General features: G+C 48.9%; 3 long non-coding RNA genes across 3 annotated transcripts; all 3 read left to right on the forward strand.

The window, feature by feature from the left end:
* The first annotated feature begins 15,759 nt into the window (after positions 1-15,759).
* On the forward strand, positions 15,760-16,289 carry LOC143693135 (uncharacterized). The gene is made up of 3 exons (XR_013180638.1): positions 15,760-15,894; positions 15,978-16,058; positions 16,136-16,289. It is a non-coding gene; the product is annotated as an uncharacterized LOC143693135 (long non-coding RNA).
* Positions 16,290-17,053: 764 nt separating this feature from the next.
* LOC143693128 (uncharacterized) lies at positions 17,054-17,542 on the forward strand. Its single transcript, XR_013180628.1, has 3 exons — positions 17,054-17,198; positions 17,277-17,304; positions 17,392-17,542. It is a non-coding gene; the product is annotated as an uncharacterized LOC143693128 (long non-coding RNA).
* Positions 17,543-17,813: 271 nt separating this feature from the next.
* Positions 17,814-20,740, forward strand: LOC143693133 (uncharacterized). The gene is made up of 6 exons (XR_013180635.1): positions 17,814-18,890; positions 18,967-19,008; positions 19,102-19,145; positions 19,247-19,290; positions 19,372-19,412; positions 19,494-20,740. It is a non-coding gene; the product is annotated as an uncharacterized LOC143693133 (long non-coding RNA).
* Positions 20,741-24,311: the final 3,571 nt, after the last annotated feature.

A 24,311-nucleotide genomic window follows, 5' to 3' on the forward strand; every position in this document is an offset into this window, starting at 1 on the left:
CCCATCCACAAAGCTAAGTTATTACTTGAACACTTTTTGCAATAAGAGCAAAAATGTTGTGAACTTCCATACTAATTATTCTCACAATTCAAGCATTTACTTATAACCCAGCTAGCATGTCCAGTATTGGAATGAATCAAATAAAGTTGACTGATGGAAATGCTAATTCCCCTTCTCCCCTGTACAATTCTCAGGCTAAGGTCAGAATACAAAAACAGGCTTGATCCTTCTATCTGGAGTATTCCTCCCCTAAGGAGATGTTTTATTCAGGCAAGACCAGAATAAAACCAGGCAGTGCTTGAAACCAGTGGCATAAGCGTTGCCTTAATTCTTAATTCTGTATTGTTCTTTGTACATTTCTTGGATCATTTGCCTTTTTCGAAACTATATTACCACTCAGTCCCCATTGGAAAGTCAGTTTGGTATCACCCGGTTTAAATGCGATAGTCCATTCCTCAGGTTTCTTCACAAGTCCTTTGATTCTGCTGGCATGAATTCACCCTCTTTCCGTGATTCTGATTGTTGCTTCAGTAGTACCTGGATAGGACTTCTTAATAGCATAGTAATAAAAGCAAGATAATACTGCATTAACTTTTACCATTCACTTTTCTTCCAAACTTTCTGGGTTTAGCTAAAAGCTTTTTCCACAGCAGCCTCTTCTTCTTCTATCCAGCTGTGCTAATAGCTGCAGAGGCAAATTCTTCTTTTTGTGAGTTACAGTTAGTTAAATAGGAAAAGCTAGACCAATTTTAACACGAGATGTATCACATCTATTGCTTTTTACTTTTTGGGCAGCATTTTATTGTTTTAGCCTTAAAAACCCATTCTTCAGGAAAAAAAAACAAAAACAAAAAAACTTCTTTTTAACAGCAAACAAAACACACAAAAGACCAAAACCCTTCTTACTTAAGAAAAACAAACCACTTTGTGAGGTTTGGAGAGTCAGCAATCTCTGCTTTGATTTTATCTTTTAGTGCTAGCCCCCCTCCCGCTCTTTTCACGGCCTTGCTGTCAATGCCGTGCTGCCACTTCGCTGCAGGGCCAGAGCAGGGGAGAGCAGCCAGGGGCATGGGGACCCTGGGGGCAGCCTTGGGTCCCTTTTGCCCTCTCTCTCTCTTCTTCTCTCTCTTTCTCTTTCCTTCTCTCTCTCTAGTCCCACTTACCGCGGCCGACACTGCCATCCTCAACTCGGGACCCCGGCAGTCTGGGAGCCACCCCGGCAGTTCCACCACGGAGCCAGCGTGCTCCTGCCCGGCAAACCCGTGTGTCCCCTGCTGCCAGCACCGCCGCCGGGTCACCCCTCCATGGATCGGTGCCTGCCGCAGCCTCCGAGACCCCGCCGCTCGTAGGGAGCGGCCAGACACCTCCCAACCTTGACAACCCCAAACCTGGCGTCCCCAGGTGCTCCTGACATTCTTTTCCTTTCTCTAGTCAACTTATCCTCTTTTCCCTTCAAGGAGAGCCCGTTCTGCTAAACCCTTTCTGGAACTCAGTTCAGCATTGAATAACCTCCTAACAACCGTGTGTTGAGACACTTCCCTGCCTTTCATGCAAAAACCCCGCATTCACACCTCTGCTCTCTTCTAGCACCAAGATGTCATCACTTCACATTCTAACATCTCACAGTTTGCTAACCACCTCCCTACTTCAACTTCTCTCTTTCTTCTCTTCTTACCTGTTTTTTTTTGATTCAATACACCTCAGACGGTACGAAGTGAACCTAACTAAATTACTTCCAAAAGTAAGCTTAAAACTTTCTTTTACTAGGATTGCAGTAGCTGTTAAATACCTACTGGCTAGCTGTGGCTTACTGAGTCCAACATCTTTGATATATGAGCTACTAGATAATTTTTTACTCTTCCTTACTCTTGAATTAAAATTTTATGAGGTACTCCATCTTCTGTATTTATGTATACATGATAAATGTCTTTTCAAACAGAGGTAAGCTTAAAGCTGGTACTTAGGCTAGTTTTAACTTAACTCTTTTAATTTAACAATATCTTCTTTGGTCTGTTTTACATCATCTCCTTCTGTCCGTTTTTTTCATACACAAATTTTGCTACTTGTGCTTACCCCTCAATCTATAATATTTCAATAATCTAGGTAATTTTCTGATCTCTCTCTTTGAAGAGGGAGGGAGCATCAATAAAATTCTTGCAATTTTCTCATGGTTGGTTTTCTAGCTACTTTTATTTATTAAGTGTCTAAGATATTTTACCACTGGGTAGTGAGTCTGAGTTCTTTTATTAACCTCCCTTTAATCTTATACTAGTCTATAACTCCCATCAGACTTTACTGGGGGAAAAGGGATATTATGAGGAAACATACAAGGTTCTAATGCCCCATCCTTTATTAGTCCTTCTATTACCGGCTTCAAACCTTCCCGTCCTTCTAAAGATACAGGATACTGACGTACACGTACGGGACAATCTTCTCTCTCAATTGTAACCCTTATCGGGTCGATATTTAATCCTCCCCTATTTCCTTCTCCACCCCAAACTTCTTTGTTGTTTTTTTTTCTTCATCCTCTTTTAAATAATTTTAAAACTCTAGCTGTCATTTTCCCATTTTCTGATATAACTCCTATTTTTAATTGCACTTGTAAGACTCTTCCCAATAAATTGCTACCTGCCCCTGGGACCAATAAGACATCTCCCATCCAAATTTTAGTTTCTTCCCTCAATTACTACATCTTTAATGACCAGAAATGTAAAACTTTCCCTCTTTGCCCCTGTTACTTTCACTCTATGTTTGCTCACACTATAACTTTTTGGAATATTTAACAGGCAGGTTCTCTCTGCCCCTGTGTCTATTACAAATTCTAATTCTTCTTGGCGACCCACTTTTAAAGTTATCACAGGCTCCAGATGGTATTTGTGCCCCCCAGAAAATTAGAGCTTATGACCTCCCTATTCCTCCTCTGTGCCCATCTCTTTAAAGATTTTCAGATCTTCTGCTTACTTAGGACCATTTTCCTATTTCTCTTAAGTTTGTTTATCTATTTAGTTGCGGTTTCGTCTTTCCCCTCGAAAAGCTGTCCCTTAAAAACCTTTTTTTTCCCCCTGTATTTCGCCTCTGATATGCTGTCGCATTTATTCCTTTGATTATGTAATTACAATAATTATTCACGTGTTTACTCCCCTCCTCATTATTTTTACCCCACTCAGGAGGTACAGTTGGCATTTTGTCTTCTCTGGGGGTCCCAGTAGATTATCTTTTTTCCTAAGCTTTTATTTCAGCTGCTCTGATTAATTGCCTTTCTTCCTGAGAAAAATATTATTTTCACTACAGACCACATCTCTTCTGAAGTATAAACGTTTGGACCTAAAAATCGGTCTAATTGTTCAGCTATGCCTACGGGATCCTCCAAATATCCCTTTTATTTATTTCTTAAAATTTCAGACCTCAGACGAAGTCAAAGGAGCATTTCCAAACCCTGGTCTGCCCCCTCCTATGGGAACCTCTTTTAATGGAAATAGACCAATCCCTTTATCCCATTCTTTTTGGATTTTTATCTTCTATAGCTTTTCTCCCGTATTTTTAGGATGAATCAGGAGAGGGCTTTCTTTTACCTGAACTTTTCGTGTTTCGATAAGGTGATTCCTTTAGAGAGTTCCCCTGAGCAGCCGGAGCTGTGGTTACCAAGGGAACGGAGCTCAGGGCAGGACGGGGGAACTCGGCACAGCTCAGGGTCTGGATGCTCCAAAGGCGGGGTCCGCAGCCGGGATCGCCCGAGGGGATCGGCACAGCTCAGAGTCTGGGTGCTCCAAAGGCGGGGTCTGCAGGGGGAATCGCCCGAGGGGATCGGCACAGCTCAGGGTCTCGGTCCTCCAAAGGCGGGGTTTGCAGGGGGAATCGCCCGAGGGGATCGGCACAGCTCAGAGTCTCGGTCCTCCAAAGGCGGGGTCTGCAGCCGGGATCGTCCCAGGGGCTGTTCCGGTGCACACCGAGCCGCAGCGTGGATCGGCCCCACGTGGCTCACGGCGGCTGATCCGGCAGAGACAAAGCCGGCGACTGACCCCGGCTGCAGCGGCGGGAGCCGAGCAGAGTCAGGGCAGCCGGGGATGGGACAGACGGGACCCCCCCTCGGTGCGGTCAGCGCGGTACCCACGGTGCACGCGGCAGGACGGACCCCCCCGCCCCTTCCGCCCGGCACGGCCAGCGGAGCGGCCGCGGGCCAGGCGGCCGGGACCGGGACAGACGGACCGGGACAGACGGGCCGGGACAGACGGGCCGGGACAGACGGGGCAGGCGGCCGGGACCGGGACAGACGGGCCGGGACAGACGCGCCGGGACAGACGCGCCGGGACAGACGCGCCGGGACAGACGCGCCGGGACAGACGGACCGTGCCGGAGCCGGCACAGGGGCTGGGGCAGCCGCGAACGAGTGGAGGAACAAACAGGAATAGATGAGGTAATATTTCGTTCCCAGCCTTATACTTTCACCGTTTTTCTTTTATTGCCTTTAAAAATGTTATTTTCTTACAATCTCCCTCCTGCCCAGCATGTGGCATATCCTTTTTTTTTTCCTGGATTAAACGGTTTTTACAAATAAATCCAGAGCTTACCAAAGCCAACTTCTGCTTGGATACTTCGAAATGGTCGACGAGTTAACTCATGACCTTCTCATGTTGTTTTTCTCACCACCCTTTTATTTATCCTTTGGCAAATTATACATCTTTCAGTTACTTGTTTTTCTACTCCAGAAATCGCAGTGCATCCATAGTTCCTTAAAAAAAATGTTCACACAAAGCCTGAGTATCCCAGTGGGCGTTTTGATACATGTCCTCTGCTATTCCCTAGTAAGCATTTTATTATCTGTCTTCCATCAAGATGTTTCTATTTCCCCCATTTATCTTTTTCGCCACCTATCTTGTTTTAATTCGCCTTTTTTTTTTGCTTCCCTAAACTTTGGAATTTCCAATTTTTCCTCATTTGGAGTTAATATTAACTCTTTCAGCTCCATTTTCTGCTGCATCTTTAGCTTCCTGATCTGCCAAATTATTTCTGGGGTCTTTACCCTGCAAATGCCAACCCTTTGATCCAACACAAAAGAATTTCGAAAAAGAACTGTTCCCAAACAGCTCCAGAGTCCCCCCAGTGTTTGGGACAGATCTCTGACCCAAAAAGAGACACTAAACGCTGAAAATTCGTCAGCATTAATCCCAAATTGGAAAACTCACCAAAATCTTTCGATAATTTTCAACTAGCAGACTAGAATGAAGTCTGAGGCCAGATTTGCAAAGAAGAAAGTCTAAATCCTCTAGCTATGACTGTGCCATTCAGCCAGCAAGCCGCTGGTCCTAGAACACGGGTGGCTATCCCACCTCCTGAGATAAAAGAATTGCAAAAAGCAATAAGGGACGGTGGTATCTGCTCCCCATATTTTAAGCAACTGCTGAAAAGGACAGTCCTGGAAGCACATACACTCACACCAAATGACTGTCAAAATCTTGCTAGTATAATTCTCACAGACTCACAATATATGCTATGGGAACTCAAATGGAAAAGGCTGCTCACAGGGGTACTAGCCACTTATAGACAAAGTACCGATGCAGACCTTCGTACCCTTGTCACGTCTAAGCTGACTGGTGACCCTCCTGATGATCAGAATGATAATCGAGTGAATTTACCCAAAACAGCGTTACATGACATTAAAAAGATGGCTCGCAGAGCCTTTTTGCAAATTCAGCCTGCAGGAAGTTTTGAAAAAGCCCATAATCTGATTACCCAAGACACGTCTGAACCATTTACCACATTTGTGGGCCGGGTAACGCAAAGAGCAGAAAGACAATGCGGCGATGATATAGCTCGCCCAATAATGATACGGGACATTATTGAAAATAATGGCAATGCAGAATGTAAAAGAGTTATCAAAGCCCTAGGAAAAGAAAAACCCACAGTGCCTGAAATGATGGCTGCCTGTAACAAAATTGGGAGTCCACAGCAAGTGGCAATTATCCAGGCAAATGAACTTGGAAAAACTCTAGGAGAAAAAATTGAAAGGGCTCTTACAGCTCAAACAGCGCAAGCAGTCGCACAGGCAGCACAAACAGAAGCTTTACCTGTCAATCAACCAAAGACGAATGTCTGGGTCGCTTTAGCCAGGTCTGCAGGCTCCGATACCATCCGTCTATCTGACACAAGCCCTGACAAACCTTTTTCAACCTGTCTAGTCGGAGTACCTTTCCCAAAGGGTCTTGATAATGTTACTCCCGATAAATATTGGCCATATCATGATCATCACATATCTCCAACTCCCAGCCAGAAACACCAAATTTATATTGATAATTCTAAAGCTGATAAATCTGACCTTCAAGAGCTAGAAATCCTAGGCTCATTAACTATGGGTACCTGTTACTTCTTTCATTTCCTAGGAGAAGACGGCCCTCATTTAAAGGTCACCCCATATCACGCAGCTTATAGCAATATGACTTCTCGTCTCCGTCCGTCCCGACCGTGCTACCGCCCGATACTCCTACAGGTAAAAACTCACTCACTAGCAGGAAAAATCCTTCCAATGCATTTTTTTCTATTTTTATCCTCTGAGTGTCCAACTTCTTTTGCTAAATTTCTACAGAGTTGAACTCAAATTACCATTTCTGACCAGTGCAGAGACAAATGATGAAACATTCCCGAGTTATTCTTACTCTTCATCTTATGGAAGTCCCAGCCAGGACTCAATTTGCATGATCTAACCAAAGTAGACATTTCACAGAAAAGCACTTTCTATAGCAATATTGAAAAACTATAGATTGAGGTAAAACCATCAAGTTTCTGGCCTCACTGGTGCAAAGTCACATGTTGTTTGAAGAGCATCCCACTGAATTTTCTAAAGATGTGTGAATGTGTCATCTGGACCACAGGAGACAAAGCAGGGTTAAAACACTGAGCAAAACTGAAGTTAACAAGCACAAGGTTCATCAACCTTGCACGAGCAGCTTGCAGAAACCTTTCAAGGCTCATCCAATAAAGCCCCGTGGCACTTGGTTCTTCCCCCTCCTCCCAAATCTCCATCCGTCTGAGCCAGCATCAGCAGGGAATTTTGCAGGGAAGCTTGCCAGATAAAATAGCTATATCATCTGCCATTAGTTTTAGAGAGCTCTTCAAAAATAGGTTAAAAATTATTTTATCTATTATTTTTTAGCTGTATCCTAAGTTAGGGATGGGCCAAGTCTTGTGTCTTTGTCTCACAGAAAGGTGGTTCACATGTCCTTTAATATCATATGTGCAAATATTTCCAATCTGCATTCTGCCTTATCAGAAGGCTAATTAATTGCTTTATTATACTATATTACATTACATCTAAACCCAATCTGCCAAGTACTCAACCCCGCACACAACTCGTGACTGTCACCCAACAGTCCCGACACGCACACACACTTGGCCCCGACAGGCCAAGGAAACAAAACACCATCACTTTGGGTGAACAATCTCCACGCTGCATTCTACTTCAGCACAAAGACAGGTACAGCAAATGAGATAAGAATTGTTTTTACTTCCTCTGAGGTTCAGAGAATGTGAATCCCAGAAATATTCTTGGGGAGTGCCTTGCTTTTCTCTGTGAAGAGAAATGGGGTGACAGGTGCACCCTGGCCTCCAGGGCAAAGAATCACGGAACGGTTTGGGTGGGAAGGGACCTTGAGGTTTATCTTTGATTTATGCAACACTTCAACAGGCAAGAGGGGGCTCATCTGCTTCAGAGCTGCTTGCTTTTCTCACACCTTTCACAAGCAAAGCCTGAAGCAAACCCTCCCAAGTTGCCCTATCGACCAGGGGACCCCTCAGCACTCGGCGACGCTGCCGGCAAAACCTCAAACTTTTACTCACACAGGGACGAGGCCGTGCACTCAATTGTAACCCAGATTCTCTTTTTCCCCACAGAATCCTCGAACTTCGTTTTTTCTCTCTGCAGGCCTTTTTGTAAGCACACCGATTCACAGACTACACAAGTTTCACCAGCAGACTTCAGCTAAATCCAAAATTGGTTTCTACCCCGAGTAAAATTTGCAGCCCCCTGTCTCACCTGTGATGTTTGGAATTTTAGGAGGTGGCAGCCCACTGGAGATCAAAGGTCCCGGGCAGGGTGCAGGCCCACGGACACAGATGCCATCCCTTTTCCAAGGGAAACTAAACTCATCACCCCAGTTTCCTTACATCAGTTTGCCAAAGACGTTCGGCACTCCCAGGTCACTCAGAGTTCTCGTTGGCTGCAGACTGGGTCTTGGAGTTACGGAGTTACGCCTCCTCCTAACACTCACCTCCCCACCTCAGCCCCCTACTGCTGCGTCCCCTTCTCCGCCCCTAACCCTACTCTGTTTTCCAGCCCGCCCTTGCTCCATCCCTCACACTCTGCCCTTAACCCGTCCCACCACACTTCCCGCTCCATCCGTTACTTCACCCACCGCCCACCCGTGAGTCCCCCGCAGCAGCACGCAGGAGCCCGAACCCTCGGAGGACGGCGCGGCTCTCGCAGCAGGACAACACCCAAGCGAGACAGGCAGGGACAACGTCTGTGGGCTGCAGGGTGTCACAAGGGGCTGCGGGCTGAGGGGAGGGGGCTGGAGGGTGACACAGAGGATGGGGGGAGCTGAGAGGCAGAAGGGGGCGTTAGGAGCAACTGGGGGGCTCCAGGGTGGCACAGAGATGCTGAGAGGCTGGGAGCGGGGAACTTGAGGGTGACAAGAAAAGGGTGAGGGGGAGCAGATGCCTTGAGGGGCAAAGTGGGGGCTGCTTGAGGGTGACAGGTGAACCACCCCTTACACCACCCCTAACCTTACCCTAAAAACCACCCCTAACCAGGTGGAGAGTGCACGGTGGAGGCCAGGGGGCCAAGGGACAATGTCAGAGGTCTCGGGGTGGCACGCAGACATTGCGGGCTGAGGGGCAAGGAGGGGGAGGCTTGACAGACGGAGAGCTCACACCGAGGGTTAGGGGTACAAAGGACACAGGGTACCAGGTAGGGTTAGGGGACAGGTGCAGCAGCCCTCAACCCAACTCCAAGGTCACCCTAAAGAGCACCCCTAGGACCCCAGTTTTCCCCAACAGCAGCACAAGGCAGTAACCCCAATGCTGGGACATCCCCAGAACTCTCCCAGCAGCTGCAGGCAGCAACCCTAATAAAAAGGTAGCAATGATGTTTGTGGTCTAGAGAGTGACAGGTAGGAGTTGGAGGCTGAGCAGTTTTTTAGGGGTTTTTTTAGGGTTTTTCTCACAGCTTTAAAAGGATATTTTAGGGCTTTTTTGGAGGAGTTTTCCAGGAATTTCCTGGGAACATTTAGGATACTTTTAGGGCTTTTTCAGGGCTTTTAAAAGATTTTGTTAGGGTATTTTAAGGGTTTTCTTAGTAGTTTTAAGAATTGTTTGTGGGGGGGAGTTGGGTGTTCTTGGGGGTTTTTTAGGACTATTGAGGGTATGTGTAGGACATTTTAGGGCTAGGGTATTTTTAGGGTTTTTGAGGGAATTTTTAGGCTTTTTTAGGGTCTTATCAGGGCATTTTAAGGATTTTTGGGATATTTTTAGAGCTATTTTTGGATTATTTAGGGTATATTTAGGGATTTCTAAAGGTTCTTTGGGGATTTTTAGGGGTTTTTTTAAATTAGGGTATTTCCAGTGTATTCTAACAGCGTTCTGAGGCTATTTTTAGGTTTTCATGGGGTTTTTAGCACATTTTGAAGATTAGGGGGTTTTCAGGGAATTTTTAGGTTTTTTTAGGGTTTTTCATGGCACAACACATGGAGGCTGAGGGGCAGCTCGAGGGGCACTGTGGGGGCTTGAGGGTGACAGAGGCTGGGAGCTGAGGGAGGAACAGGGAGAGGGGACAGCGGGTGACACACAGAGATGCTGAGGGTCGCAGGGGCAGCTGTAGGGTGACACAGAGAAGCTGGGGGCTGAGGGGCAAAGGAGAGGGGTCAAGGGTGACACACAGGAGCTGAGGGCTGGGGGGCAGAGGGACCAGTTGAGGGGTAAAGGGAGAGGGCTTGAGGGCTGGACAGTCCAGTGGAGATCAGGGGTGCAGGGTACAGCTGTACCACCCCTCACCCCAGCCCTAACCTCAGCCTAAGCAGCCACCCTGAAAACAGCCTTTTCCCCCAACAGCAGCACAACCCAGCAACCCTAACAGCGAGACCAGACAGCAACCCTCACACAGCAGCACAATGACAGAACCCTCAGAGGACAACAGACCCACTGCAAAAAGGTAGGGACGACATCTGTGGGCTAGACAGCAAGAGGTAGAGTTCGGAGACTGAGCACGTCTTTGTGAGGCTTTTTTTCCAGGACTTTTAAAGGTATTTAGGGGATTTTGGAAGGAACTTTTCTAGGATTACTTAGGGTATTGTTGGGGCTTTTTCAAAGCCATTTTATGAGTCTCTAGCATATTTTGAAGATTACGGTCAGGGTCAGAGGAAACACCCTCAGAAAAGGCAGAGTTTTAGGACTGCAGCGGAATGCTTGAGCAAGGGGCCAGCAGTGGCACAGCGGGTTGGGTCCCACGCCGCCAGTCCGAAGGTTGTAAGTTTTAGACCCCGCTAAGTTGTTGTGGTTAGGGTTAGATGCTCTCAGCTTTGGTCTGGGAGAACTTCAGCACAGAAAAACTCACCCCCCGCGTCTCCCAATGCCAGTTTGCAGGAGGTGCTCGGCACTGCCAGGGCAGCCCGAGTTCTCGGTGGGGGCAGCTTCGCTCCCCGAGAAATCCCGTGCTGGCCCTCTTCCCCGTAAAGCCAAACTCACCCCCGCTGCGCGTCGACGTCCGTTCGCAGGAGGCACGTGGCACTCCAAGGGCGGCGAGAGTTCTCGGCGTCGGCAGCCGCGGTCCGGGGCACACAGAGAGGAAAGACGGTTAATTTCCTTAGAAAGGGAAGTCTGGCAGCCCATGGTTTAAGGGGCAGACGAAGGGCTGTGCAGGGGAAGGAACTCCTCACAGGACCTTTCTTCACCTCAAGCCCACTCCAAGGTCTAGCACCCCCCGTCTGCCCAGGTGCTTTCAGAGGGTTACCCAGGCACACCCGCACAGGGAGCCACTAGTCCAGAGGGGCTAACGGGGGCATCCCAAGGGTCCCTCCAGGAACTACGGTCGGAGCATCCAGCACGGACCAAGGAGCAGCCGGAGCCACCCGGGCACGGAGCATCACTTTGAGAAAATGCCAAGGGAAGAGCCCTTTTGCCAAGGGGCAGCATCTGAGCAGGCCAGGCAGCATGTGGGGTTCCAGGAGAGAGCTTTCAACTTTCCCCTTTTACTTTGTCAGTCCCTCCCCAGGGCCCCCAGACCCCCCACAGCACTCCCAGAAAGGAGAGGGGTTATTAGGAGAAAAAGGGTTTAGAAAAAAGGGAAAAAGCTTCCTTTTCCTTTATTTTTTGTGTTCAAACTGGGAGGAACTCTGCTTCCCCTGCAATTTTAATGGTCTCAGTTGAAAGAATCCCTGCCTTTTCTATGGTGTTAGGGGTGTTAATTGACAGGGAGTCCTCATTTTCTATTATTTTCCAGTTTAAGTAGAAGGGGAAAATCTTGACAATGTTTCTTATGGGTTTGAATTAAGGGTAGCCACCCCCTTTTTGTTGTCCTGAGGCCTAAATTGAGGGAGAAACCCAGCTATTTCTGCATAAGACTTTGAACTGAGGGAAAAATCCCTCTTTTTTTCATCACTGGAGAGATATAAAGTGAGGAAAAACCCTCTTTTCCCAGTATTAAGAAGAATAAATTAAAGGGCAGAAGCTATTTATTTGCTATTGTATTAGTTTCAGTAGAGGTAACTGCCCCATTTCCTCTGTTTAAGGGGTGCACTGGAAGGAAGCTCTGCCTTTTTCAGCATTTTAAGCGTTTAAAACTACATTTCACGGCCCTTCTTTCTGTGCCATAGGACCAAGTATCTCAGAGCAGGGTGAGCCTGGCATGCACTTAACCCTTACACTGCCTGGGAAGCTTTTATTTATCTTATTGTTACTTATAAAGTAGATAGGCCTAATTAGAGGTCCCAAGGAGACTTAGACTATTCATATCATAAGCATTCTTTTCCACCCAGCATAGTCACACATGAAGTACTACTTAGGAGCCACTAAGAAATAATTATGTAAGTTAACAGCAAATCGCCCAATTTATCTAGTTATGCTGCCTAAACAGAAACTTTTATTTCTTACCAGTTTTCTGCCCATTTACTCCAAGTAGTTGTTGCAAAAAAAGAAAGCACTGTTATTTTTCTGAAGAGTTTTCTTCTATAACAAGCCCTTGGCTCCCCTTGACTTCAAGTCAGAGGAGCCAAACAGCAGCAGCTGCTCTGAGGGTTTTTATACCCGGTGGGATCAGCCCCCTCCCTTTTCCCGGGTGCCATGGGAACGAGAGGCGGGCACCATCAGGGGTATATTAACCCCAGCCTTTGCTCAGGGCCTTCATTCCCCCTCTGGGAGGTGCTAGGATAAGAGCTCTCCTCTCATTTCAGTGAAGAAGCTCTTTCAGCTTCTCTCAGCTTGTTTTCAGCAGGTGTTTCTGGGCATCTAAAACAACAGAGGCTTTGAAGATACTGTGAAGAAAACAGCCTGGAATACAGGGAGTATTTAAGTTCACAATTTTGGGTTTTGTGTTTAGGGGTGGTAAAGCGCATATGTAATTTCTGGTTTTGTTCTTATTTTGTTTTGTATTTTTTTTAGGAGGAGCGCAGCTTTCAGAGGCTCCAGGTTGTGACAATTGCAACGCTTTTTTCAGCAGATTCATCGTGTCACAAGAAGGATCTGTCCAGCGTCCAAGATGACGTTTGAGATTGAGGCTTCAGGTGAGTTGAGGATTGTGACTGGGAGAGGGAGGGTGAGCGGGTATCCAGTTAGGAGTTATTGTTGGGGGGGTGGTTTTGAAGGCAGCAGGGTGAGAAAGGGTGATTATTTGAGCCCCCCACCCAAGGCCTTTTAGAAGCCGAGCAGAGGCATTCACACGTCTTACAGCACACAAGGTCATCCACTGCCCTCACAGGAATGCCATTTCACTTTGCCTTTCTCTTACCCAGGTACCACTCATAATAACGGCCACAGCCTTGGAATCAGGATGAAGCCGGAGCCTGAAGGAGCCAGGCACGCTCAGGAGAGGGCAAGTAGCCGACTTGCCGGGATTTGGCCCACACAACTCTGTACTCATACTTTGGTTTTGTTTTTCTTTATTGTAGCTGACCGAGAGGCTAACAGGCCATCACGGGGCCCTCCGAGGCAGACTCATTTCAGGCGCAACGTGGATCCTCATCACCGATCATCCAAAAGATAAGTCAGGGCCACGGCCTGGAGATGGCACAATGGGAGAGCAGCAGGTCGGGAGTTCCTGGGACAGATTTAAAAATTAGCAGAGGGAAAAGCAATCTCCTCCAAGGGGCCTCTTAGGACAGCTAAAGGGAGAGGCTCTACTTGTGACGGCAGCTTTCAGGCGGGCAGCGCAGAACAGTTCCGGTCCACGTCGTGTCGTCCGGCGTACTGTGTTACCTAGCGTGTCTTTGGGGTCCCTTTTGCCTTTTCCCCTCGAGACCCTCACCACAAGCATGCTGTGTTGTGTTTGTTGTCCCCCTGTTTGTCACGTTCCGTGTCACGGGTGTCCGCACACATTTGTGCCGGAGCTGCTCTGCCCTGCCCTGCCGCATAGCCTGCTGCAACAGGACAAGTCCCAGGGACTCGCAGTTTGTGGGGCGTTGCCAGACTCTAGATGATATTCCTAGATAGACAGGAGATGTTTGGAGCTGTGAAGTTATCCCGCAGGCCTTTGACCTTTGTCCTCACTTTCTTTCAGACGCAGAAGGATAAAATCCAGGGCAAAATCCATCCACCCATCCCGAGTGAGGAGGTTCCCCCGAGCAGGTCGGTCACCGTTTGTCTCTGCGGGGGGAGTGTCAAGTGTGACTCTGTTACAGCTCTGGTCTTTTTCTTTTTAGGAGGTAAAGCTGGATATCGGCAGTCAAGATGAGGTGGTCAAGGTGAGCATTGAGTAGGGCACAGAAGCAGCTGTCATTCCTCCAGTCTCACTTTCCACTGCAACTCTAAGGTTCCCTTCCTGTTTCTGCGTTTTAGGCAATGCTCTCGGAGTACGCCGAGCCCCAGTCACCAACCGGCCGACGCACCGGGTGCGCCGCTCTCCCGAGCCCTGCAGAAGAATCACGGGACTCATCAATGCAGTCTCTGCCTTTTCTGTTTAAAGGTGTCACCAGGGTAGCCTTGGGCACCGGCCGAGGAGTCACGGTGAGTCGGGGAAGTAGGGAGGAGGAGCGAGGGTCCCCTCAGGTTTCAGCCATGCCAAATCACCTCATCTCCTCTTACCCCAGGCTTACCCCGTGACAACGGCATCAGCCTCGGAGCGCGGCCGAGGGGGGGGCCCCAGGAGCCAGGCATTCTTGGGAAAACAGTGAGTGGCAGAGTTGTTGGGTTTTGGCCAGTGTGCTGCAGAGATCGTGCATTAATATTTGCATTTCTTTCATGTAGCTGACTAAGAAACAACAGGGAGTTGTTGAACAACATTGCCAGCAGGAACTTCCCAGATGTCGAGGCTGCCTTCTTTTGCACCTGACACGGACCCGCATCCCCAGCTGTGCGAGAGATAAGTAGAGGGCTACAACCCACAGAGGGGATGAAAGCGGGGCGCAGGGTAGGGACCCACCGGGAGGGGTTTTTGAGTCCCCTTTGGAGATGGGGGCGTCCATGAAGCGGCCCCTTAGGCCCCATAAAAGCAAAGCCTGACTTTGGGTCCCAGCGCTGAGGCGCGCAGGGCCGAGCAGTCCTGGTGTGTATCATGTCACTTGTCTTTTGTGTATTATGTGTTGTTTGGATATGTCAGGTCTTTTACCTTAGGCCTTTGAGGGGCCTGTCAGAAACCCTGGCATCATTGTTAGCATCTGCGATCTCTTCATTCCTCGGCCTGGCACCCAGGCCATAGAATTTTTGACTGGGGAGCTCAGACAGGCATCAGACTCTCTTGTCTCTTTAGCAGCATCCGGTCAGGTGTCTTTTCAGGTCTTGTTCCGAGCTGTGCGGACAGCTCTGCCCCGCCAGGATCCATTATGGTGGACTAGGACTCGAAAGAACGTGAGGGCAGGTAGAGGCTTCTGGCCATAGGATTCTCGTCATCCATCTTTGCCGTTTTTGGACTAAATCATTCAGTTAGCATCTTCTTCCTCCAGGTTTCTCTGAGCCTCATCAGCTCACCATCGGTCTCCCCTCGATCATCTCCTTTTGCATTCTCTCAGTCCTCGCAGCCATTTTCCTTGCCAGGAGATTTCTGTCCGTGTTGTGTCCCCGTTGTCTGTCACGTCCTGTCCCGTGTCACGGGTGTCTGCACACACATTTGTGCCGGAGCTGCTCTGCCCTGCCCCATAGCCCGGTGCAGTAGGAGAAGTCCTGGAGAATTGAAGTTTGTAATGTGGGGTGTAGTTGGACTCTAGATGGACACAAGATATCTGGAGCTCCTAAGTTATCCTGCAACAGTTTGACTCTTGTCCTAACTTTGTTTTCAGATTCAGATGGATTAAATCTGTGCCAGAGGGCCCGATCCCGGGTGAGTGGTTTCCCCCGAGCAGTTGAGGCACCATTTGTCTCTGCAGCAGAAGTGTACGTGGTGACTCTGTTACAGCTCTCTTCTTTGTCTTTCTTTTTAGGAAGTAAATCTAGATACCAGCAGTCAAGGTGAGCAGTGGAGAGAAGTAGTTGTTATTGCTCCGGTCTCAGTTTCTGGTGCTGCTCTAAGCTTCCATTCTCTTTTTTGTGCTTTAGGCCATCCACTCGGAGCCTGCCAAGCCCCCGTCACCAGCCGGCCGATGCACCGGGTTCCCTGCACATGTGTGCCCTGTGGATGCATTACAGGACCTGGTGATGAAACCCTGAACTCTTCTATTTCAAGGTGCCATCCAGGTGGCCTAGGGCAGCTGCCAAGGAGTTGCGGTGAGTCGGGGAAGTAGGGAGGAGGAGCGAGGGTCCCCTCAGGTTTCAGCCATGCCAAATCACCTCATCTCCTCTTAACCCAGGCACCCCCCGTGACGACGGCCTCGGTCCCCGAGCGTGCCCGAAGCGTGCGGCCCGAGCAGCTGAGCTTTCTTAGGAGAAGGGTGAGTAGCAGACTTGTGGGGTTTTGGCCGATGGACTGCCGAGATCGGGCACTGATGTTTGGTTTTCTTTAATACAGCTGTGTGAGAGACACCAGCCCGGTGCCAGCAGGACCTTCCCAACTGGCGAGGCGGCCTTTCTTCACACCCGAGACCGGCATCCCCAGCTGTGCGAGAGATAAGTAGAGGGCCACGACCCACAGGGGGGATGAAAGCAGGGGGCTGGTTTGGGAATTACTGGGAGGGGTTTTGAGTCTCCTTTGGAGATTGGGGGTGTTCATGAAGTGGCCCCTTAGGCCCCATAAAAGCAAAGCCTGACTTGGCATCACAGCGCTGAGGCACACAGGGCAGAGCAGTCCTGGTGTGTATCGTGTCATTTGTCTTTTGTGTATTATGTGTGTTTGGATATGTCTTTTACCTTAGGCCTTGGAGGGGCCTGTCAGAAACCCTGGCATCATTGTTAGCATCTACGATCTCTTCATTCGTCGGCCTGGCAGCCAAGCCATAGAACTTTGAGCTTGGGAGCTCAGGCATCAGACTCTCTTGTCTCTTTAGCAGCATCCGGTCAGGTGTCTTTTCAGGTCTTGTTCTGAGCTGTGTGGACAGCTATGTCCCGCCAGGATCCATTATGGCGGACTAGGACTGGAAAGAACGTGAGGGCAGGTAGAGGCTTCTGGCCGTAGGATTCTCGGGCATCCATCTTTGCAGTTCTTGGAATAAATCATTCGGTTAGCATCTTCTTCCTCCAGGTTTCTCTGAGCCTCATCAGCTCACCATCGGTCTCCCCTCGGTCATCTCCTTTTGCATTCTCTCAGTCCTCACAGCCATTTTCCTTGCCAGGAGATTTCTGTCTGTGTTGTGTCCCCGTTGTCTGTCACGTCCTGTCCCATGTCACGGGTGTGTGCACACATTTGTGCCGGAGCTGCTCTGCCCTGCCACATAGCCTGGTGCAATATGAGAAGTCCCGGGGACTTGGAGTTTGTAATGTGGGGTGTAGTTGGACTCTAGATGGACACAAGATATCTGGAGCTCTTAAGTTATCCTGCAACAGTTTGACTCTTGTCCTAACTTTGTTTTCAGATTCAGATGGATTAAATCTGTGCCAGAGGGCCCGATCCCGGGTGAGTGGTTTCCCCCGAGCAGGTGAGGCACCATTTGTCTCTGCAGCAGAAGTGTACGTGGTGACTCTGTTACAGCTCTGTTCTTTGTCTTTCTTTTTAGGAAGTAAATCTGGATACCAGTAGTCAAGGTGAGCAGTGGAGAGAAGTAGCTGTTATTGCTCCGGTCTCAGTTTCTGGTGCTGCTCTAAGGTTCCATTCTCTTTTTTGTGCTTTAGGCCATCCACTCGGAGCCTGCCAAGCCCCCGTCACCAGCCGGCCGATGCACCGGGTTCCCTGCACGTGTGAGCCCTGTGGATGCATTACAGGACCTGGTGATGAAACCCTGAACTCTTCTATTTCAAGGTGCCATCCAGGTGGCCTAGGGCAGCTGCCAAGGAGTTGCGGTGAGTCGGGGAAGTAGGGAGGAGGAGCGAGGGTCCCCTCAGGTTTCAGCCGTGCCAAATCACCTCATTTCCTCTTAACCCAGGCACCCCCCGTGACGACGGCCTCGGTCCCTGAGCGTGCCCGACGTGTGTGGCCCGAGCAGCTGAGCATTCTTAGGAGAAAGGTGAGTAGCAGACTTGTGGGGTTTTGGCCGATGGGCTGCCAAGATCGGGCACTGATGTTTGGTTTTCTTTAATACAGCTGTCTGAGAGACACCAGCCCAGTGCCAGCAGGACCTTCCCGGCTGACGAGGCGGCCTTTCTTCACACCCGAGACCGGCATCCCCAGCAGTGCGAGAGATAAGTAGAGGGCCACGACCCACAGGGGGGATGAAAGCAGGGGGCTGGTTTGGGAATTACTTGGAGGGGTTTTTGAGTCTTCTTTGGAGGTGTGGGCTGTCCATGAAATGGCCCCTTAGGCCCCATAAAAGCAAAGCCTGACTTGGCATCACAGCGCTGAGGCACGCAGGGCAGAGCAGTCCCGGTGTGTATCGTGTCACTTGTCTTTTGTGTGTTATGTGTTGTTTGGATATGTCATGTCTTTTACCTTAGGCCTTGGAGGGGCCTGTCAGAAACCCTGGCATCATTGTTAGCATCTGCGATCTCTGCATTCCTCGGCCTGGCACCCAGGCCATAGAACTTTTGACTGGGGAGCTCAGACAGGCATCAGACTCTCTTGTCTCTTTAGAAGCATCCGGTCAGGTGTCTTTTCAGGTCTTGTTCTGAGCTGTGCGGACAGCTCTGCCCTGCCAGGATCCATTATGGCAGACTAGGACTTGAAAGAACGTGAGGGCAGGCAGAGGCTTCTGGCCGTAGGATTCTCGGGCATCCATCTTTGCCGTTTTTGGACTAAATCATTCAATTAGCATCTTCTTTCTCCAGGTTTCTTTGAGCCTCATCAGCTCACAATTGGTCTTACCTCAGTCATGTAATTTTCTGTCCTTGTGCTCCTTGCAGTCATGCTTCTTGTCTTGAGATTTCTGTTCGTGTTGTGTCCCTGTTGTTTGTCACATCCTGTCTGTCCTGTGTCACGGGTGTGCGCACACATTTGTGCCGGAGCTGCTCTGCCCTGCCGCATAGCCCGGTGCAATAGGAGAAGTCCCGGGGACTTGAAGTTTGTAATGTGGGGTGCAGTTGGACTCTAGGTGGGATTTGTAGATGGACACAAGATACCTGGAGCTCTTAAATTATCCTGCAACAGTTTGACTTTTGTCCTAACTTTATTTCAGATGCAGAAGGATAAAATCCAGGGCAGAGCCACCCATCCCAGGTGCGGGGATTCCCCCGAGCAGGTGAGTCCATGTTTTTCTCTGCAGAGGAAGCCTAAATGGTGGCCGTTACAGCATTGTTCTTTGTCTCTGTTTTTAGGAAGTCAAGGCCGAGAGCAGCAGTCAAGGCCGAGTGGGCGAGGTGAGCATTGATTATCGTACAGAAGCAGTTGTTATTGCTGAGGTCTCAGTTTTGGTGCAGCTCTAAGCGTCTCCTCTTGTTTTTTTTTTTTAGATGGTCCACTTGCCGTCTCTCCTGGCCGAGCACGCCTATGCCAGGTGGGCGAGAGCTTAAGGTATCGGCGTGGCATCCTTGTCAGATTTGGGAGGTTGTGTTTTCACAGAATCTCAGCATGCTTTTCCGCTTTGTTTTTTTGCAGGTGCCGTCGCTGCCCTATGCCCGCCCAGGAACAGAGGAGGGCAGGTGAGTCGGGGTTTTGGCAGGCTGACCCATAGGTGAGCGTCACACAGCAGCATGCTAAGCGTGTACCTTTTCTTTTCGCAGGTATCTTCCAGGCACCCTCCAGAGTCAAATCAAGATTTGAGGTGAGCCGGGGCAGCGGCGCGGAGGAGTCCCGGGGATTACTGTTGTCGAGGGCAATAGTCAGGTTTTCTGTTTTGTCTCAGGTACCCTGAGGAGGCTCGTAGCCAAAGCTTGGAAACGGCAGCACCGAAGCACACACGGAGAGCATCTCCACGTCCACGTCCGACCGAGGATGGATTTCGCCCACTCCTCTTCCAAAAGCTAAGTGTCGGGGCCAGTGGCTGGGAGAAGGGGAATAGCCTTTACTCTCACAGGAGGCAATTTGATGTCAGCTTAGCAGAGAGGTCTGTAGGGTCATGGGCTCTCTGGAAGTAAAGGGAGAGGGTTTCCCCTCAGCCTCGCCAGAGCCTTTGCCGGGCAGGGCAGTTCCGACCCATCTCCACATTTTCGTGTACTTGGCGTCGTCCACCTCCCTCGACCCGACATCGTCACGGACCTTTCTCCCGAGGAGCTCGCCTTCGCGTCCAGAGCCACGGCCACGGTCACCCGGCGGTCCGCTTCCTTCTCTAGGCTCGCCGAGCCTCTCGAGCATCCTCTTAACTACTTCGGCACTAACTTCTTTTGACGAGTTCCATTTCATCATCACGTGCCATCGTCATAGGGCTCCCTTTCCTTTGGCATCATCAGCCTCTGGCTCATCTTGCGTTAGGAATCTCAGGTCCCTACGGGGACAGCGCCAGGCAGTTGTCACTCGTCTCTGTGTTATGTCGTCCGTGTCTATGTTATGTCGTCCGTGTCTGTGTTATGTAGCCGGTGTCTGTCGTCTTCCGCGTCACAGGCCCTTGTCACGTCTCGACGCTTTATCGGCACTATTCCGTGCCACATAGGCCATATTGTACTCACGTTCCTTTCCGGATATCCTTTATTCCAGCATCTTTAGTTTTACTCTTTGAGACAGGAAGGGACAAGATCCTCAAAGGGACAAGATGTTCTCATCCGTCTTCCTTCTCACTACCGGCTCCGGTAGTGCCTTTTTTTCCCCGCCATTGTCTCGAAGTTCCCGAGGGAGCGGCTTACACCCTCCTCACGTGACCGCACGAGTTCGATAGGTTCCATCCTCCCGAGGGGTATAGGGCTCAAGAGTTAATCTTCCAGAGAGCTCTCTCAAGTCCTGGCTTACATTGCATGTACCTATGTTGGCTTATACTGTCTGTACTTATATTGTGTGTACCTATGCTGGCTTATACTGTATGCACTTACACTGTGTGTACCTGTGTTGGCTTATACTGTATGTACTTATCCTGTGTGTACCTATGCTGGCTTATACTGTATGCACTTACACTGTGTGTACCTGTGTTGGCTTATACTGTATGTACTTACATTGTGTGTACCTATGCTGGCTTATACTGTGTGTCCTTACAGTGTGTGTACCTATGCTGGGTTATACTGTATGTACTTATACTGTATGTACCTATGCTGGCTTATACTGTATGTCTTTACACTGTGTGTACCTATGTTCGCTTATACTGTATGTACTTATATTGGCTTGTACTGTATGTACTTACATTGCGTGTATCTGTGTTGGCTTATACTGTATGTACTTACATTGTGTGTACCTTTGTTGGCCTATACTGTCTGTACTTATACTGTATGTACTTACACTGTGTGTACCTATGCTGGCTTATACTGTATGTACTTACATTGTGTGTACCTTTGTTGGCCTATACTGTCTGTACTTATACTGTATGTACTTACACTGTGTGTACCTATGCTGGCTTATACTGTATGTACTTATATTGTGTGTGCCTATGCTGGTTTATACTGTATATACTTACACTGTACCACTTATGCTCGGAGCTGCCCTGCCCTGGCACGTAGTCACAGTTAGGTAGAAAAGGTATAAAAACTTTACCGTTCATCTGTCTTTAATGGGGTTTTGGGTAGAAAATTTATCGGTCAGAGCAGGGAGAAGTCCTAGCTGTCAGATAGCCACTCATTGACCGCTTTCTGTTGTCTCACAGGTCCCCGAGGCTCCCGATTTTCCCAGAATCTGCCATCTGACATCAAGGAGCGGCAGCCAGAAGAAGCGTGGAAGCGCTCTCTCCATCGTCTCGAGTAAGGGCCACACCGAGCACGTAAGCGGGAAGAGCGTGAGTGAGAGTATGTGTCTGTCTGTGTGTGTGAGTGCATGCTGACTGGATTTAACCTTGTGTGTGTGACTTTTGCTTTTCAGGTTTTTCAACTTATTTTTAAATTTAGAATAAAAAATCCCCAGCCGGGGGGTTTTTTTTTTTTTTCCCCCCGGCTGGGTTTTTTTTTCCCGGGTCCCGGTCGGTCAGCGAGGCGAGGTTCATCGCCAAAGTTTGGGCGCGGACCGTCCAGGGACCGGGGTTTTCGTCAGGCAGGAGGATTTTTAGGAGGCTCCCGGGAACCAAGTTCCCGTGGAGGGGCGTGAGTGTGTGCCGAGGAGGAGCAGAGAGGTTGAGGTGTGAGTCAGCATGGGTGTGCGTGTAAGCTGAAGGCAGTGTGTGTGTGTTGAAGGGTTCTAGGGTTGTAACCTTGTCTGAGTTTTGCTTTTCAGGTTTTTCAACTCATTTTTAAATTTAGAATAAAAAATCCCCAGCCGGGGGGTTTTTTTTTTTTTCCCCCCGGCTGGGTTTTTTTTTCCCGGGTCCCGGTCGGTCAGCGAGGCGAGGTTCATCGCCAAAGTTTGGGCGCGGACCGTCCAGGGACCGGGGTTTTCGTCAGGCAGGAGGATTTTTAGGAGGCTCCCGGGAACCAAGTTCCCGTGGAGGGGCGTGAGTGTGTGCCGAGGAGGAGCAGAGAGGTTGAGGTGTGAGTCAGCATGGGTGTGCGTGTAAGCTGAAGGCAGTGTGTGTGTGTTGAAGGGTTCTAGGGTTGTAACCTTGTCTGAGTTTTGCTTTTCAGGTTTTTCAACTCATTTTTAAATTTAGAATAAAAAATCCCCAGCTGGGGGGTTTTTTTTTTTTTCCCCCCGGCTGGGTTTTTTTTTCCCCGGTCCCGGTCGGTCAGCGAGGCGAGGTTCATCGCCAAAGTTGGGGCGCGGACCGTCCAGGGACCGGGGTTTTCGTCAGGCAGGAGGATTTTTTGGGGCCTCCCGGGAACCACGTTCCCGAGGAGGGGGGGGAGTGCGTGCTGAGGGTTAGCAGAGAGGTTTGAGGTGTGAGTCAGCATGGGTGTGTGTAAGCTGAAGGCAGTGTATGTGTGTTGAAGGGGTTGTAACCTTGTCTGAGTTTTGCTTTTCAGGTTTTCCACTCATTTTTAAATTTAGAATAAAAAATCCCCAGCCGGGGGGTTTTTTTTTTTTTCCCCCCGGCTGGGTTTTTTTTTCCCGGGTCCCGGTCGGTCAGCGAGGCGAGGTTCATCGCCAAAGTTTGGGCGCGGACCGTCCAGGGACCGGGGTTTTCGTCAGGCAGGAGGATTTTTTTGGGTGCTCTCGGGAACCATGTTCCCGAGGAGCAATGATTACTGGGGTGTAATTTAGCATTTGTGATGGCAGCGATGGTGAGTTTGTGTGTCATGTGAAGGGGGGGTTAATGGTAGATGAGTGTTGTTTTCTGTGTGCTTTTCTTGTTTTGTGTGTCCTGTGACAATAAATCAACCTGTAATGAAAATAGAAAAAGGTTATCATCTTGTGTTAGTATGTGTTGTATTGCTCTGTATTGCTGTGTATTGCATTTGCATTAACTGGTGCATTTTGCTGTATTGCTCTGTATTGCTGTGTATTGCAGTCACTGCTGCATTTTGCTGTATTGCTCTGTATTGCTTTGTATTGCTCTGTATTGCTCTGTATTGCTCTGTATTGCTCTGTATTGCTCTGTATTGCTTTTGCATTAGCTGCTGCATTTTGCTGTATTGCTCTGTATTGCTCTGTATTGCATTTGTGTTCGCTGCTGCATTTTGCTGTATTGCTCTGTATTGCTCTGTATTGCATTAGCTGCTGCATTGCCCTGTATTGCTCTGTATGTAAACTAGATTTTTACCAGTGCGTCTATGGATTGTATCTGCACTTGCATTTGTACACACTGTTTCCATGTATTTTGTTGATGTATAAATGAAAACATTCTTTTAATAAAGTTGAGTCACCCTTAATAAAGATACCCCCTGCCCTTCCCTACCCCCACCGTGGCTCCTGTCTTTTTTTGGTGTGGCGTTGTAATTTTTTTCCACTGTATTTCTTCCTTTTGCTCCTCACTTTAGTGTTCTATTTCTACCTTAACTTCCATCCATATCTAACCCTTTGTTTCTGTTGCCTTTATAACTGTCTATCTCAGTCCTCTCGCTTCTTTTTCTCTCCACCTCCTCCTTTTCCTCGGTTTGTGTTTTTTGCTTTTAGTCCTTTCCTTTTTCAGCCCACTCCTAAGTTTTCACCTTCACTCTAGTCCTAACCACTTTCTTTTTCCCTCTAAGTCCTGTCCTTCTTCAGTTCTCCCACCCTCCTTTTCCTGTCTGACTCTGTCCTCCTGTTTTTTCTTCTGTCTTCTTGTCTATTCTTTGTCCTTTCCTATCTATCTCTTCTCCCTCTCTCTCTCCCTCTGTGTCTTCCCCCTCTGTTCTCTCCTCTTCTTTCTCTGTCTTTGTCCCTGTTCTCTCCCTCTACTTTTTCCCAACTCTTTTCTCTCTCCCTTTTCTCTCTTCTTGTCTCTCTGTCTTTTCTCTCTGCTACTCTCTCTTTTGTCTCCTTGCTTCTCTCTCTGTCCTTTCTCTTTGCTTCTCTCTCTCTGTCTTTTCTCTTTGCCTCTCTCTCTGTCTTTTCTCTTTGCCTCTCTCTCTGTCTTTTCTCTCTGCTTCTCTGTCTTTTCTCTCTCCTTCTCTCTCTGTCTTTTCTCTCTCCTTCTCTCTCTCTCTCTCTCTCTCTCTCTCCTTCTCTCTCTCTCTCTCTCCTTCTCTCTCTCTCTCTCCTTCTCTCTCTCTCTCCTTCTCTCTCTCTCTCTCTCCTT

Source organism: Agelaius phoeniceus, unplaced genomic scaffold, assembly GCF_051311805.1.
Source record: "Agelaius phoeniceus isolate bAgePho1 unplaced genomic scaffold, bAgePho1.hap1 Scaffold_303, whole genome shotgun sequence".
Lineage (NCBI taxonomy): Eukaryota > Metazoa > Chordata > Aves > Passeriformes > Icteridae > Agelaius > Agelaius phoeniceus.